Here is a 17,900-nt window from a genome sequence, read left to right as displayed (position 1 = left end):
ATACGAAAAATGAGAGACTGGCTGAGCTACATTACATAACTTTCACTCTAGCATGGTGAGTGCAGACAGACAATGTAATGTATAAAGCAGAGTATCAAGTTGTGGGTGTCCTCCCAAAGAGGAGGAGCGAGTTATCCTCACCAGTACAGAGACCATAGTCAACAAGCATGATATACAAGGCCAGTGTCATGTTGTGGGTGCATCAGCCAGAAATTAACTGTTATAGTTCTGTCCTGCAGGCCAGGATACCACACATCACAATGGCAACCATGAACAAGAGAAGTGGTGGATGAAGCTTCTGTGGGTGCTCTCATACCACACATTCAGGTAATACAGTCTATATTGTATACTATGCACCTCACATATTATGAGCAGTCTGTGTGTGCTACAGGAGGCCACTGTCAATCCGGAGAGTATCATGCACAGAACATGGTAAACCATGCTTTCATACACTCAGGAAGTGTTAGTGTCTTGCTGTTGGTGTTATATTCGACAAACAAGTGATGTACATCAATATGCAGTCTGACATCACACTCCAATATGGTGACTACAGACAAGTAACGCAGTAAGTGAAGTCAGTCTCAAGTGTTAGCTGTCTTAGCCCCACACAGATTCACAGGTGTGAAATATTTCCCATGATATCACAGCATCCTAGGCCAGCATAATGACTGCAGAAGACTACAGTAAGATCTTAGTATCAGGTTGTTGGCATTCCACCACCACATGTAACTAACATTATCTTGTAGACCTTGCATCCCATACCAGGTAGGCGACAAACAAGTAACATGACTGCAGGTGAAAAGCCACTGTTAGTCATTTCATCATGTGAAAGTCATGTGGCTTATCCTGCAGAGCTTATATTCTACAGTATCATGATTACCAGGTCATGCTCTGTCCCACCTTGAGCATGTCATCTTGTTAGACCACAGTACCCAATTCCAGCACAATTACTAGAAATAAGGGACTGGCAAATGCTGCAATTCAGACAGCCAAACAAACATAAGCCATGCCAGCATCACAAACTGGATTATAAATAGTTTGTCTGAACTACGACTGCACTTATAACAGTTGTGCTTCTTTTAGATGGTTCCTGCCATTTTGTAGCAGGATATGCAAGGAGCACTGCTAATAGCAGTAAACATCACAGCACCATGACATCAGGGAATGTCCCTGATTGTACTGCCTACTAATAGCGGTGCACATCATAGCACAATGATATCAGGGAATGTCCCTGATTGTAGTGCCTACTAATAGTGGTGCACATCACAGCACAATGACATCAGGGAATGTCCCTGATTGTAGTGCCTACTAATAGCGGTGCACATCACAGCACAATGACATCAGGGAATGTCCCTGACTGTAGTGCCTACTAATAGCGGTGCACATCACAGCAGCATGACATCAGAGAAAATTCCAGTTTGTAGTGCCTACTAATAGCGGTGCACATCACAGCACCATGACATCAGGGAATGTCCCTGATTGTAGTGCCTACTAATAGCGGTGCACATCACAGCACAATGACATCAGGGAATGTCCCTGATTGTAGTGCCTACTAATAGCGGTGCACATCACAGCACCATGACACCAGGGAATGTCCCTGATTGTAGTGCCTACTAATAGCAGTGCACATCACAGCACCATGACATCAGTGAATGGCCTTGTTTGCATTTCCTACTTACAATATCCTATGAGATACAGTTATGTAGGCCTTGCTGCAGTTTGACAACTTACTCATCACTGCTAGTACTTCCATATGTCATTACAAAACAGTTATGCACAGCCAACTTTAACTCAGTCACTTATCTTGCAATTCCTGTGCATCTCTATCAAATAAAAGTTATGGGTGGTATAAAGAGAGTCCATCCCCTCTCCCAATGACAGAAATGCAGAGGGTCACCTGAAAGTTATACAGTCTATATATAGTGATAAGCAGTTCAGAAACCTGGCCTTCAGCATTGCTGTATGCAGGAAATCTACCAGAATATCATCTTCTGTACAATATATATTTGGTTTAAACTATATTGCAATTTCTTATCATCACATCTGCTGTGGACAGCTCTATGACAAAGACGGATATAGCCAGAATTATAACCCAGACAATCCAGGTTCAATGACTATCTTAGGAGATACTGTCATCCCTCCCTTGAACTGCATCCAGTAACAAAACACACATTCTTCTAGCCATGGAGGGAGAAAGGGGTTAGTAGATGTTCTACTGTAGAAACGCCACCTCATGCATTATGATTGCATGCTTGTTGTCTGCTCTGAGCCAAAACAGAAAGCAAGTTAATGGTGATGCACTTGCCAGCAAAAGCATTACTGTCTATTAGAGATACCCACTGAGAAGGCATCACACACCAGGCAATGCACTGTACCTCAGGTTTACAGCCTATATGGGAGAAGGGATTAGATCATAGAAAAACTCACTAAGCTAGGCATCAACCCCTATATCACTAGGTGGGTTGCAAACTGGCTCACAGGTAGAACCCACAGTGTGAAAGTAGCTGACTCCAAGTCAGACTGTCGACCAGTCACGAGTGGAGTCCCACAGGGTTTGGTCCTGGGTCCCCTCCTGTTTGATATCTACTTCTCTGAAGTCCAGGCCAACACAAAGGGGCTCTGGCTGACAAAGTTTGCAGACAGTTGCAAGTTGGGAGCTATTATTAACTCCCCAAGTGATGTTGACATCCTACAGAAAGGCCTCACTAAGACCAACGTCTGGTGTCAGAACCATGGCCTTAAGCTCAATGTCAAAAAATGTGTCGTCATCCCCTTTGGAAAAAAACGCGGTTCCCATGAATTACCACATTGATGGTAGTCCACTGAACACAGAAGGCATTATAAGAGATCTGGGAACACAGGTTGACAGCAAACTCTCTTTTGACTAATTGCCACTGTGGTCAGAAAGTCCTATGTGGCACATCTCATAACTAAGGGTTTTGCATCCAGGAAGAAAGAGGTCATTGTCTCCCTCTACTCTATAAGTCACATACTTCCTATGTGAGGAAAATTACTGAAGTAATACAAAAAAAAAGAAAAACTTCACACTAACAATAAAAAATTGATGTAAAACCACAGTTTTCAGCAAAGAAGTAAAAAAAAGAAAATGTTTATGAGCAGTCTTCATATTTGTTTTATACCTTTACATCACACCATCAGAAAAATTGGGATAGCTTTCACAGAGATGAATGCTAATGAATCACTACAGATTTGTGTAAAATATACCACAGATATTTACAGAACAAACAACAGATGCAACAACTACTTTAGATGAGCACTTCAACCCAAGGATCCTTTAAGTTGCTTGCAGATCATACAGAAATGCAAGAATACAAAAAACTGTGGGTGCCATATTCAAACTTCCTTCTTCCTACCTTGCTGCTGCGCACTCCCGCCTTCTGCGAGTGTCTGAATTCATCATCCCTAGTGGACCTTAACCCTGCGGTTTCTCCTGGCCACAAAAGCAACTTTGTGTTGTGGACCGAAACTGAAACCCTGCAATTTATGACCATCTGTCCTACAGCCATCAAATAAGCTCACAGACTTCCATTTAACCCTAGTGGACCTTAACACTGCAATTTCTCTTCGCCACAAAAGCAACTTTTGTGCTGTGGACCCAAACTGAAACCCTGCAATATATAACCATCAAGCCTACAGCCATCAAATAAGCTCACAGACTAGTGATCAAGAATATACTACTGGATGTATTTTACTCCCTGCATTTTGTTGTTTTAATGTAAGAAAATGGAAGCTTTTTCTCCTGCAACATTTTAAAACTGTTTCAGTGCCTGTTTTCAGTAGTCGCTAGGAGCTGTAGCACCTTATGCTCACAATAGTAGTATACTCCGCATTATTGATTGTTTGAAAACTGGCCCTGTTTACTACCTAGTGAATTTTCTACATTGTGCTGTGTCGATATCTATTGCATAATACTGCACTATTTGAATTTACTTGCAAACACCACTGTATTTCCAGGCAATGTATGCCTATATGCCACTCATATAGTGGAAACTGTGCTCACTTAACTGTCTCTGTTGCTGAAGTATTACCATGGTTTCTCTCTCTCTATCCTTGGTGTTTCTCTTTCTCTGCTCCCTGATTTTTGTTCTCAACTAACCCCCCTCCTCTTTGTCTATATAGCCCTAGTTGACCTTAACCCTGCAATTTCTCCTGGCCACAATAGCAATTTTGTGTTGTGGACCCAAACTGAAACTCGCAACCTATGACCATTGGTCCTACAGCCATCAAACAAGCTCATAGACTTCCACTTAAGTATGTGTCCTAGTGCTTAACTAGTGCATGATAAAGTAGCCCTTTTTAGTTACAGCATCTTTCTTAAATATTGTTACAAAGGAAACAGGGTTTTCTGTAAGTTCACTGCAGAAGAGGAAGCCAGCAGACCCAATTATTTTTCTCCCTGACTACCTCCACTCCTCCCATTATTACTGTAACCATTTCTTCATTTCCCAAACCTTACTCTTCCCTACATCTCCTATCTCTCTCATACTACCATTGCCAGCATTTCTGCCCTGCTTTTTGTCTGTTGCCTGTCTCTTTCTGCCCTTTACTAATGGTTTTTGCCCTGCTCTTGCTTCTTGTAAATACCCGTGTCTCTCTTGCAAACCCCACACTTTAGCCAACCTCTACTTTCCAACACAGGTATTTCCTCAAATATATAATACCAGTGCTGCTGAGGCTAGCATGCACCTGAAAGTGTTCTCTGTACTAAATCCTTGTGACTATTTGTCCCTTCTTTGTTCCCCTTCTATCTCTTCTCTCTAGCCAGCTACTTTTTCTCCTTACTGATTGTTTTCTTGGCTGTCTTTTGACCTGGTTATTAGCCCTACTACATTTTCCCTCACTGCGCTCCCCTACTCTACCCCCATTCTCACCCACCCCATTACAATTATGTTTATATAATCCAGTCCCTCCCCTTCCTCCCTCACCACCCACTAACAAACAACTTCCTGTCATATTAAAATACCTCACTTCCTACACCACCCTTTCTCCCCATCGTGGTCTGACTGAAATTTCCTATTCCAACTCTGTTCTATCTACTTCCCCTCCCTAAAAGCGATCCTTCTTCCCCCATACCCTATTTCAGAATGCAATATCTTATCTTCACCACCTCTCTCTTGATTCTTGTAGCTACCCTAACCTCATACCACATCCACCTTCCTTCCCCACTGCTATATTTTCCTACCCCTTTCACCTCTGACACACTAACTTCACCATCTTTCTGTACTATCTTCCCATCTCTATTTAACCTCCCCAACACATATCTTCATAAACTAACTAGAGCTGTAATACTCCCTCCTACCCATAGGTCTAAGCACAAGTTATATAAGTTACATCTCTCTATAACGCTACTCTCTCTACACAGAAATAACTTACTTATATCTGTTGACATCCACCCTAACCCTGGTCCCTCTCCCTGTGCAATAAACCACCTCTCTCCCTTATCCTCTATCTCCCCATTTTCTCCTACTACCTCTGTCCACCCTCAGCCTAGTATACTGAAATCAACCATATCCAAACACGTAGCCATATACTATCAAAATATTCAAAGTCTAACCAACAAAATTACTGAGTTCCATGCCTGGATTGCTCATACAAACCCTCACATCCTCTACTTGTCCAAAATCTGGCTTAAGCCACATATTTCTAAGAGTGAAACCAGGTTACAATATTTACCACTCAGATAGACTTAAAAAAAGGGGGTGGTGTAGCCATCCTACACTCTAACAGCCTCAACCTTTCACCTTTCACTGCTCCCATCCCTGACTTTCACCCAGCCAAACTCATTATTGCTAACTACTACCTTAATTCACACAAAAAACTAGCGATAGCCTCCATCTACATCCCTCCTGGAAATAACTTGCCCATCTTTGAGAAAATCCTTCCCTGGTTCTCCCACAATTTACCTTATGAAACCCTCATCTTAGTCAACTTAGACTGGCCAAAACTCAAAATGGACTCTCCTCCAGTATCTTTTTAAACACCCTGAACTCCCTCGCTTCGCCTAGAGAAAGATTTGAATAAAATCTAACTATGCCCCCTGGCTTTCTAAAGACTCTAAGGCCATTATGCTCCAAAGGGATAAAGCTTGGAAAGCCTGAACCAAAACTAAGGAATTATCCTTGCTCCACAATTATAGACATCTCAGAAACCTTACCAAGAAACAAATCAATACTGACAAAAAGTCATTCTTGGTTCAACTCAATAGCAAATCCAGCCCTCAGAAATTCTGGCCAACCATTAAAAACATTCTTTCTCCTGGATGCCCCTCAAACCCCTCTCCCTACCCAGATAAATCCCCTCTTGATACAGTTATCTTCCTTAAATACTTTATCGATACTATTCAGTCACTCTTACCAACTAATGGAAACACTACCCCACAACACACCCATCCCACCCAACAATCACCTCTTCTCCTTACAGCCTGTTTCAACCTCCTATATCTGATCTCTTCTACTTAAGCTCAAATCCTGCTCACCACCTACTGATAATCTACCCCCAATTTTCCTCAAACTAGCTGCTGACTCTATAGCTTACCCAGTGTCTATATTAATCAATAGGTCCATTCAGGAATCCACTGTACCTACCCTTCAGAAATCCTTTTTCACTATTCCCCTATACTAAGGGGGGAAACTCCACAGACCCATGAAACTACCATCCCATAGCCATCCTATCCCCCCTCTCTGAAATTCTTGAAAAATGCATCCACTCACAACTGCCAAAATACCTACCTCAACAAAATCTTCTCTCCCCTACCCAACACAGTTTTCATCTCCACCATAGTACAAGTATTGCCCTCCTATCCTTTACCCATACCATTGCTGAGGCCCTAGATAGCAACAAACTTATCTCATGCCTCTTCCTAGACCATTCCAAAGCTTTTGATACTGTCTCCCATCCTCTGCTGCTATCTAAACATGTTAGTCTAAATCTATTTGCTTCTACCCTTACCTGGTTGTCCAGTTAACTATCCAGCAGGCAGCAATCTGGCAAATGGCTGTCCTCCTCTTCTCCATTCTTATCTGTCACAACAGGGGTACCCCAAGGCTCCATCCTGGGTCCCATCCTGTTTAACATCTTCACTAACGACCTACACACATCTTGTAAACAATCCTCCCTCATCCAATAAGCAGATGATTCTACCCTCCTCTCCATCGCCGACATCTCTGAGCTCTGTACTCTCTGAAAACCTACTCATCCTCAACCCCAAAAAAAACAAACTCCTATTATTTCTCTCTCATTCACTTACTCACCACAAATCTTCCTTCTATATCACTTCCTCAAATACAGTTATTAAACCTGATGCTCAAACTAAACTCTTTGGAGTCATCATTGATGATGAACTCAAATTTAATACACATCTTCTACAAAGCATAAAAAGACTAACCAGAAACTAGGTTTGCTATATCGTAACAAAAAATTCTAACTCCAAATGCTAGGCTATCTCTTGCTCAAGCTCTCCTCCTACCCTCCCCTTCTGTATGCTGCCTCAATATTCACCAGTATTCAAAGCACAACATTAAACAAACTCCAACAAACATCATAAAATAGCTAGATTCATAACAAACTTGCCTTACAATACACACCACTGTCTACCCCTCTCATCCCTACACTGGCTAGAATTCCCCCGTGCATTGTTACTTTCACAACTACAAATGCTACATTTCATTCTCTACAAACCTTCCTCTTGCTCAGCTCTACCTTCATCTCTATCTACACACCTTCTCGCACTCTCCGTAGCTCTAATCAGCAACTTCTACACACCTACCAACCAAAAAAAGCAGTTGGCCAACTCTTATATAAATACTCCATTGCCCAAAAGGGGAACAAACTGCCTCGTGAAATATGTTCCACCGTTCACCCTGCCCACTTTAAGGAAAAACTTAAACTCCATCTGCTCAACACCAAAATCTGTCCTTGAACAGCTCCAACCTAACTTCTTCTCTCCCTCCTAGGCACACCCTCCTCTCTAACCACCCTCCTCCCATCTAAGAAATCCTTCTACTAAGGTTAACAAACTCTACTGTATACTCATATCTGATGAATCACTGTGTGTAAATAAAAATAATCTCTACTCTTTAAACATAAAGTGGATACAACACTAATGTTTTGCGTTCTTTTCTTTTGTATTTAGTATTGTTCTTGACTTATTTTTAATATCTTATCATATGTAATGTAACTGTTACCATTTTATTTCTGTATACTGTCTGTATTGGAGCTTTTCTCCTTGGGTCTCCACTGAAAATGGGCCAAAAAGCCCAGCTGGACCAACCCGGTTAACAAATGTCAATAAATAAATAAATAAAATACAGAGTTAGAGTTGCGGCCTGTTATGACAAAAAGTAAAAATGGGATCACTGTGTAATTCAAATAGCACTCTTCACAATGCATCAATGATCAGGCACACACACAATGGTTCATAGTAAAAGCCAAAGTATAAGTTAGACACGTTTTAAGTTTAAGCAGTTTCACTCACCAGTATGATAAAGACATACATATGTAGTTCATTCTCCCAGTAGTACAAAAATGAATGAAGTCAAAAACTGGTTGCACACGGTTCCAATTGTTCATCTGCCTGGTATATGATCCCTGGACTTTTGTGTGTGTTATACTTTTTGTGGACTACTACCTGGGGATACATTCTTCTAGTTTGTCTATTGGTATTTGTGTGTGGATATAGTTCATTCTGTCTAGTACACACAAGGCAATGGTGACAGCCACACAAAAATGTGGGGGGCCCCGTGTCCAAGCCCCAAACAAGGGTCGGCATATTCCTCTTCTATTTAATAGGATACTAGGTTCATGGTCTGTACTGCAATGTATGTTTGTGTGTACACATTTAGCATCATGGCATTTTCCCAGTAAATGTTCTTCATGGGGGAGGGAGGAGAACACGTATATAACTATCCAGACATGCCTTAGAGGATCATAAGTGGTGACAAGGCTAATGGCCCTGAGGCCCTTACAAGCTTAGCCAAGAGTTTATCCCCCAAAAAAGAAACCTCAGCCAGCACCCTGTCAATGAGGGACACAAATTTGTGGTTTCCCATCCACTCATCAAGGTTGTGCTTGAAGTGGGTCAGTGAAGTACTCTGACATGTATGGGAAGTTTATCCTAGAGATGGGGCAGCCTCTGAAAGGCAAACCTCTCTCTCCAGCAGGTTTTGCTGATGTTGCATATTAGATTCAAACCTTTTGAGTGGGTAATGCACAAGGAGATAGACTTATGGATATGGAGCATCTCTTGTAGGTCAGAGTCTGAAATTGCCTTGTAGGCAAGACACAGATCACCTATGAGCAATCTGTGTGTTACTGAGTAGATTGATAGCAATTTGAGCCTGTCCGCATAGGACAGGTATTGGAGGCCATGGATTTTCTTTCTGAGGTATTTCTGTGGCCTTTCCAGTTGGTGTAGGTGTTTGGAGAGGTACATACCAAAAAGGGCATTCTACTTGATTATTGGCCTAATAAAGGTGGAGTACAGAGAGTAATTACCTGTTTTCTGGATGCAATCACTTTATTTATGAGATGAACCAGGTAAAACGCTTTTCTGACCACTGCCGCTACATGATGGTCGAATGTGAGATTGTTGTCAACCTGAGTACCCAGGTCTCTCATCACAGGTAGTGTGCTTAGGGGGTTGCCATTGATATAATAATCAGTAAGAGCCGTGTTTTTGCTGAATGGTATGGTAATACATTTTTGTGCATTTTTAACTTAAGGCCATGACTTTGGCATCAGTCATTTGCTGCTGTGAGACCCTCTTGCAGTATGTTAACATCATTTGGGGAATCAATGACAGCACCAAACTTACAGTTGTCTGCAAGCTTGGTCATCCACAGGCCTTTTGTGGGACAGATCCCTGGGAACACCGCTAGTGAGAGGTCTGCTGTTGGAAGTGGAGGCACCTATTTTGACCTTGTGGGTCCTATCAATGAGCCAGCTGGCCACCCAATTGATGAGACAAGGATTTACACCAAGTTGTGTTAGCTTTTTGATGATGCCCAAGTGGGTATTATATCAAAGGCCTTGGCCAAGTCAGGGTAAGCTGTATGTACTGACTTTTCCTCATTGAGGGCCTTGGTGATGGTCTCAAAAAAGTCAACCAGGTTCAGTCCAAACTGGATGGGGACAAGTGTTTGGGGATTGCCTATGTCCTTGTTTACAAGATGCATAATAATACACTCCATGGCTTTACAGATCAGACTTGTCAAGCTAATGGGGCAATAGTTTCCAGGGTCAGTAGTGGCACCACCTTTGTGCAAAGGGATGACAAAGGCAGTTCTCCACTTTGTTGGAATAAAGCCTGTACTTAGGCTGTGGTGGAACAGGGTGCTCAATGGCAAAGCTAGTTCTTGCTGTAGATGGTGCAGAACACAGTCTGGGATACTATCAGATCTTATGGAAGCTGTGTTCTTTGCCATGGATAGGGGCTTTAACACTTCATCTATGGAGATGTGAGGTGTAGGACAAGTGGATGAAGTTTGTGTTGAACCTGCTAACAGGTTGGCTACATCAACAGCATTAGTGTAAGTGATACCGTTACATACTAATTCGGAAGAAACCTAGGCTTTTCCATGGAGGTTTCTGACATAACTGAAGAAGGCTTTGTGGTTTCCCTTTATTTTAGAGGCTAGTTTCAATTCATAATCGGCTTTGGAGGTTTTCACTAATGATCTAATTTGCTTGTTAAGGCTAAGGAGGGAGATTTTCCAGTTTGGAATTTGTTCCTTTGTACCCTTGGACAACAGTTTCTTCCTTTTGTTGTAAAACCTGTTGATAGAGGATGTCCACCAGGCAGGTTTAAGTTTCCTTGAGGAGCAGCTTTTAGTTCTGTTGGGTATGGTTAAGTCCATGCAGTTGTACAGATGCTTGTATACTGCACTGGCATACTGTTCAGCATAGCCTGTCTGCAACCTCTGGGGGGTGGTGTGACGCTACTGATACCCTCCCTTAGGAAGTTGTAGTCAGTTTTTTAGCCTGGTTATGGCTAGGGTTGAAACTTTGAATGAAACAGACAGATGATCTGATCTCACCAGAGAAGAACATACTAAGGGACTGGTGCAGTGGTCACCTATGTTGGTGAGGACCAAGTCCAGAATGTTATCTCCCCTTGTGGGTTATGAGATGAGCTGGTCTAGTGCATTAGAATCATTGTGCAAGTGCATTAGTGCAGGAATAGTTCACCCAGTCTATGGTGGGGTAGTTCAAGTCACAAAGTTTCAGGGTGTTAGGGGGTACCTTGATGGAGTCAAGTAGGTCCAGATAGAAGGAGTGGGTGTCCTGCGTCATGCAGGTGGGATATGTAGCTGGCTATAACTTGGTTGGATGTCTTACCTACTGTCAGTTGCACCTGAATTAGTTCCAGTACATCATGCTGGCAAAACAGTCTGGAGATGTGCCTGCCCTTAATGAAGACAGAGACTCCACCACCATTAGTCTTCCCAACCTCATTTTGGGGTCAGAATGTGTGGAATGAGGTATAGCCTGATAAGGCAGGGGTGCTCTCTGCAGACCTGAACCAAGTTTCTGTGGCCACACAGACATCGGCATCTTTCAGTGTGAGGACAGCCTCCAGTGATTGCATTTTCAGGTTAAAGCTCTTAGCGTTAAGCAGCATGACCTTCAATTTGCTTTTTGACAGATATTCATGTTGGAGAATTTGTCTTTGGGACATTGCCTAAAAAAGGGACAATGTGGGAGGACCAGAGCCTTGACCAGGATCCGGAATCTCAGGGGTGACAGGTCTAGGCCATCTCTGGCAAAGCATTGAGACCCGTCAACCATGTCATCCCAGGCAGACAGATACTGGATCCCCTTGGAAAGACACCAGAAACTAAACCAATTTTTGAAGTCAATTATTTTTTGTTGGTATTGTGGTATCATTCTTGGTAAAGGTAGGATGCTGCTTAGGGCTAGTGTCATACCTGCCTGGGACACATACTCAGAGGTCATTCATGTCTCTCTTCATATAGTCCAAGGAGGTACATCTCAAGTCATTCACACCAACATGGACAATGATGGAGTCATACTTGTACCTGTTATGGAGAAACGTAAGTGTTTACGTAATGTGGCAGATTGTGGCACCTGACAGACAACTAACCATGACCTTCTCCTTGTCGAGCCTGGTGAGGGGAACATCGGTGTGTCTCACAACTGAGTTGCTAATGACTAGTATGTTTGGTTTATTGCTATGCCTTATCAGCTGTGTTTGTGAGACACTGGTGTGTTCTCTGCTGTGTGTGATGTGTTTGTTGTTGTGTGTGGAATGTTTGTGAGTGTGCTTTGGAGGTCTCTCCTGTTTAAGCAAATTTTTATTGAGGACCTCTGCATAGGTGGATGTGTGTTGTGCTTGGCTATGTGATGTGAGTGGTGGAGTGTTTGTGCTGGCAAACTCCTCTTTGTCAGGAGTACTGACTGTGGCACAATAGTACATGGATTCCAGGTTACTGATGCAGATGCATTTCTTGAAAGTAGAAGAATTATGTGCTAGGAGATAGGGCTGTCAGTGAACATGAGGCAGTTGCTATACTGTCTCAGTATGCCCATGTCAACCAGGCTGACAGGAGAAACTGATGGGAATTGTCCAGACATAGGGCAGGATTCACGAAACCTCCGTGTAAGAGTTAGCAAGTCCTACACGGAGGCTGCAGTTAAACGGTGTGATGTCAGCATGCCATGCATATTCATGAGGTCATGCTGAATCACACCCTAGCCTAACACGGTCCATGTAGCAAAGTAGGGGGCGTGTCCGCACGGTGAGTCCTGCAAAGGGACACGCCTCCAGAAGAATCACAGTCCCGAAAGGAAACTGCCACGAGCGAGTCCGCGGAAATGTCAAGAAACACAACACCACACATGCCCCCACAGACTATAAACCCAACTGTAATGTAAAACGTAAAAATTAACAGTTTAATTTTTTTTCATAATTTCAAAAATGTTTGCCCGTAATTGCGCTTGTTTGCACGGGTGTGCCCTTCACTCAGCCACAGTTAGCAGTCATTGAAAAAGCATATAAGATCTAAATATGCAAATTAAGCCAAGTAGCAATAGCGTAGCGGTAGAGATGTCGACCAAAGAGGAGGTAGTCACGGTTCGAGCCCCAACAACATCATTTTTTTATTTTTAGTGAAATAAGCACGAAACAATCCCGACATATATGTACATATATATATAACTATAATTTAAGTAAAATGTAATGAAATGGGCCATGTATTTTGAAGAAATCTGATACAATAAAAAAAAAAATTTTATAAGTGCCCATAGCTGAGCAACGCTCAAACAAGCTGAGTATAACTGCCCGCAGGTGACCAGTGGTTTAACAGATGTAATATGCTTGCCCGGAGTTGAGCAGCGCTTTAACATGTTGAAACTGTGTGCCCATAGTTAAGCAACATTTCTCATAGCGTAATATGCGTGCTCATAGCCAAATAACGCGTTAACCAGCGTAACCCATTTGCGCGGAGCTGCGCAGCGCGCCAACCGGCTTACCGGCAGGCAACATTGAGCAACCTGTATCAAAGCCGCCTTTACACAGACACACCTCCTAGCCTGTCTAGACAGTAGTAAAATAAAAAAAAAGCAATGCCCAGGCTCGAACCAATACTGATACTGTGCATCATAGTCAAAGTACTGAACCACTAAGCCATGACAGCTGTACTGAAAAATGCAGTATTAGCATATATATAGGAATGAATGGAAATAGAAGCATGACAAAGCAGGTTTTTTAAGCTGATACAATTCCAAAATGGCCAATCACAGATAAGTGTGGGAAAAACGGCATATATAAGCCCCATAGGCGGGAATACACAGCATAACTGATTGTGGAACCTATTTGCAGTCAGGATGGCTAGTCAGGCAGTCAGGTATCTACTTTTTGTTTTTACGAACTCGTGATTTGTGCATTCTTGGGACTTGTTGATTAGTACTTGTTTGGCCTATACAAGCTCTTGCAACTTGGCGTTCAGTATACTTTTGGTTTCAGGTAGAACACAGAGCTGTTATACCTCACCTTGGGACATTGTACCTTATTAACCTTATCAAGCTTTTTGGTGTATACGGCTCCATTTACCGTTTGGTTTCAAGGATTCAACAGTTTTGCAAACGGCTTGTCTATAGAACACATTTGGACAGTTCACTTGCCAGTTGATTAAGCAGCCTTGACTGGATTTAAGTGACTGGGTGCTTCGTTGGGATTTGTTTTTGATTTCTTTTTTGGGTTATCGCTTGGGTGTTTTATTATATATATATATATATATATATATATATATATACTGAGAGAGGCACATGTGTGCAGATGTATTGCAACAGGTACCTGGTGACAAATGCATGGACTGAACACCAGTGTGGATACTGGAGTACCATACCCCATTCCAAAACACTTACACCTCTAACCACCACATAGGTGGTTGCCTGCCTACTACTGGATGTGTCAGGAGGGAACATGGGAAACAAGTGTACAATAGCCTCCCCTTTGATATTCACAGTGGCACACTAGTCTTGTAATACCTGTACATGGTACGTGTCAGCACAAATGGTGTGTCAGCTAGGGAAATGTAGGTCACTGTACCCCTCTACACCTCACAATGTCCTACACGGTATGTACCTCCCATGACAACTACAGAAAGGGAGAAGGACACAGTCATACCTAACAAACAGTGATAATGCTCCCAAACACATTACCTATGCAGAGTGACTGACAAAACCACAGATAGAGTGCCTTTCATACTACCTACACAGAGGTTACCACTGCTGGATATACATAGTTAAGTCACACCCATAACAGTTGTCCAACAACCATGGTAACATCTCACAATATCCCCAGCCTAAATGACCTATGTCTGTCATCCTTGGCATCTCAGTAAAGAGCACATGGTGGAGGTACAGGTTCCTACCCACAAATAAGCCATATCCTGGAGTAAACCACCCAGCATTAAGAAGCAAGGCTCCTCATTAGTATATGTCAGACATACCCCTGTTGAATGTTATGCAGATAGGTAATATGCCATATGAGTCACCCTGTGTAACTGTTTGACAGGAGCAAGTACAATCACATTACATGTGTCCCAAGGGGCAGGGTAGCATAACAGTATGCTGCTGTAGGCCCAGGGCCAATAGCATACTACCTACCTATGACACAATGCACACACACATGTACTCATTGCAATACCAACTATGTGAGGTGGATTGAGTGTGCCACTGACTGTGTGCAAAGTCTGTAATGGTGTGATTGCTCAGCAGGATTTTGTGTCTGTCATGGTAGTGTGTGTCCTTGGTGTGAGGCCAGAGAAAGATGTGTCAGGTATTGGGATACAAACATACTACATTGCCATATGTTGTGCTGTGATTCCCTGTATGTGACTGCGGTGTAGGTATGGGTATGGCAACAAAGACAAGGGTGCATTACCAGTGAAATTTTTACTGTGCATTGCATGCATTGCATGGGTTGACAATGTTCCCCATCCATTACCTTGATAGAAACCCCCAGTGTGAGGTTGTGCATTGGACCTCAAACAGTGTGCCGACTGCTGGAGTATACTAGTTTGTTGTATGGAGTGTGCCAGGCACTGTCACACAGTTGTTGGCTGAGCACTGATATGTGGTCATTTACATGTGTATCCCCCAATAGACAGACAGATGCTATATATGGCAGTTCAGTGATATCACTACAGTAGAGTATTATGTGTGCCATATCACTTGCTCACATATTTTTCTTTTCCTTCCAGGGCGATGGTGCACCAGTGCAACCCCACGTACTCTGCTGCAGAGGAAGAGGAGATACACCAGAGCCTGGTGCATGATTTTGCCACACTCTTTTCCCGCACCAGCCAGAACCAGCAAGAGAGGGCTGCACTGTGGCAAGACCTTGTCCGTCGGGTAAATGACATACGCATGCATAACCGGACATATGAGCAGGTACACCATCACTGCAGTGATTTAATTAGAAATGTCCGTCAGCGTGCATCTGATATCCACAGGCAACAGCTTGCCACAGGTGGTGGAGTGGTTATACACCCCCCCTCACCAGACTGGATGGGCTCCTCCTAAGTGTTGTGGCTCCAGCCCAACAACAACAACATCCGCATACATGTGTAATGATGGAGGCTGGAGCCACCCAGCACGTGGACTTGGAGCGTGCAGGTAACATGCCATATCTATAGTTGACTGTTCTCTACACTGGTAGTTTATGCATGTGTGAGGTGTGTACTGTGTTTGTAGCTGTTATCCTGGTAATTATTGAGCAAGAGTGATATTCTCAATATCAGCAGTAGGCCTGTGAAAGCCAACTGTTGTACTACTGAACTGTATCATACTCATAGTATCAATGGCACAGTTGTGCCCACTGACAATAAATGTCTTATTTGTGCAGGTCCCTCTGGTGTAACACCAAGGCAGCCAATCCATGCTGGTGAGTGTGTAATAACAATACTTTTAATACTAATGATAATAATAGTAATAATACCCTCAAACACTATTGCTATGTGTTTGATTGCAGGTGTGTTTGTGTCTGTGTGTTTGTATCTCATGTACTGAGGAGTGTGCATGTGTGCATGTGCCCATGTGTGCATGTGCGCATGTGTGCATGTGTGCATGTGTGCATGTGCCCATGTGCCCATGTGTGCATGTGTGCATGTGCCTATGTGCCCATGTGTGCATGTGCCCATGTGTGAATGTGTGCATGTGTGCATGTGCCCATGCGTGCATGTGTGCATATGTGCATGTGCCCATGTGTGCATGTGTGCATGTGTGCATGTGCCCATGTGCGCATGTGTGCATGTGTGCATGTGCCCATGTGTGCATGTGTGCATGTGCCCGTGTGCATCTGTGGTAACATTGTGTACACATTGTAAACGGTGTTTCCTGTCTTCCTCTCACAGGTTCTGGTATTGCTCTGGTGGTGTGCAGCAGGGAACCTGAATCCACTGCTGGGGATAGTGATAATGATGATACCTGCGTAATGGCACAGGGAGGTGTGCCAGGGTCCGTTGTTGGTCAGCCAGTCGACAGTACACAGCAGTAAACCCCATCAATGTGCACAGTCATCCTGCCAATACATCCATTGTCACCAATGTCCCTAGGTGATGGACAGCATACAGTGGGCATTGACCAGGATAATGTGGTATCAGTGGCACATGCATCCCCTCACAGCAGCCATGGCCAAATTCCTGACATGGTACCACACAGGCAGATGTCCACGGGTTCTCGTGGGAGCATCCGTGGTCGTACTGCCCCTGTCAGACGTGCCCACAGAGGTCTTTCAACCTCAGCTATGTTCCGGGCTGTAATGCAGGCACAGTCATGTATGGAACGGTATACCAGACAGGGTCTGAGGGAGCTGAGAGCACATCGCACTGCTATGAATGACACTATGCGTGACGTTGCGGCTGCCATCCGTAATTTCACCGAGGTCATTGACAGACTACATGTGCATGAGCCAGGGCAATGCAGGACGGTTGAGGCATCGACGTGGACATATGACAGCAACATCAGCAGCTGGCAGTCATCGCGGACGACAACAAACCCTCGGCCACTCCCATAGTGCCAGTACCAGCCCCAGCAATGCTGGGTCTGTGCTGTCATCAGACTGCCCTAGGAGACCACGTGCACATGGCTCTGGACAGTCCCAGCAGGGACGTGTCTCCAGTCATCAACCAACTGCTTCTGATGACAGTACCCAGTCTGGCTTAATACCTGATACTGTCCGTAGCACCCCTGCCAAGCACAGGTACCGTGTCCGTGGCCAGAGACAGTGATCTGTATGACCTGGCAGGTACAGTCTGTGGCTGTCCACAAACACCCGTATATGGCAGCCACGAGGTGGAACTGTGTGCATGCATACACACATGCATAATGCTAACACCTGGGGCTAACACATACATGCA

Source organism: Protopterus annectens, chromosome 3.part0 (assembly GCF_019279795.1).
Source record: "Protopterus annectens isolate FY-2018-M chromosome 3.part0, PAN1.0, whole genome shotgun sequence".
NCBI lineage: Eukaryota > Metazoa > Chordata > Ceratodontiformes > Protopteridae > Protopterus > Protopterus annectens.
This window is presented reverse-complemented; position numbering follows the sequence as displayed.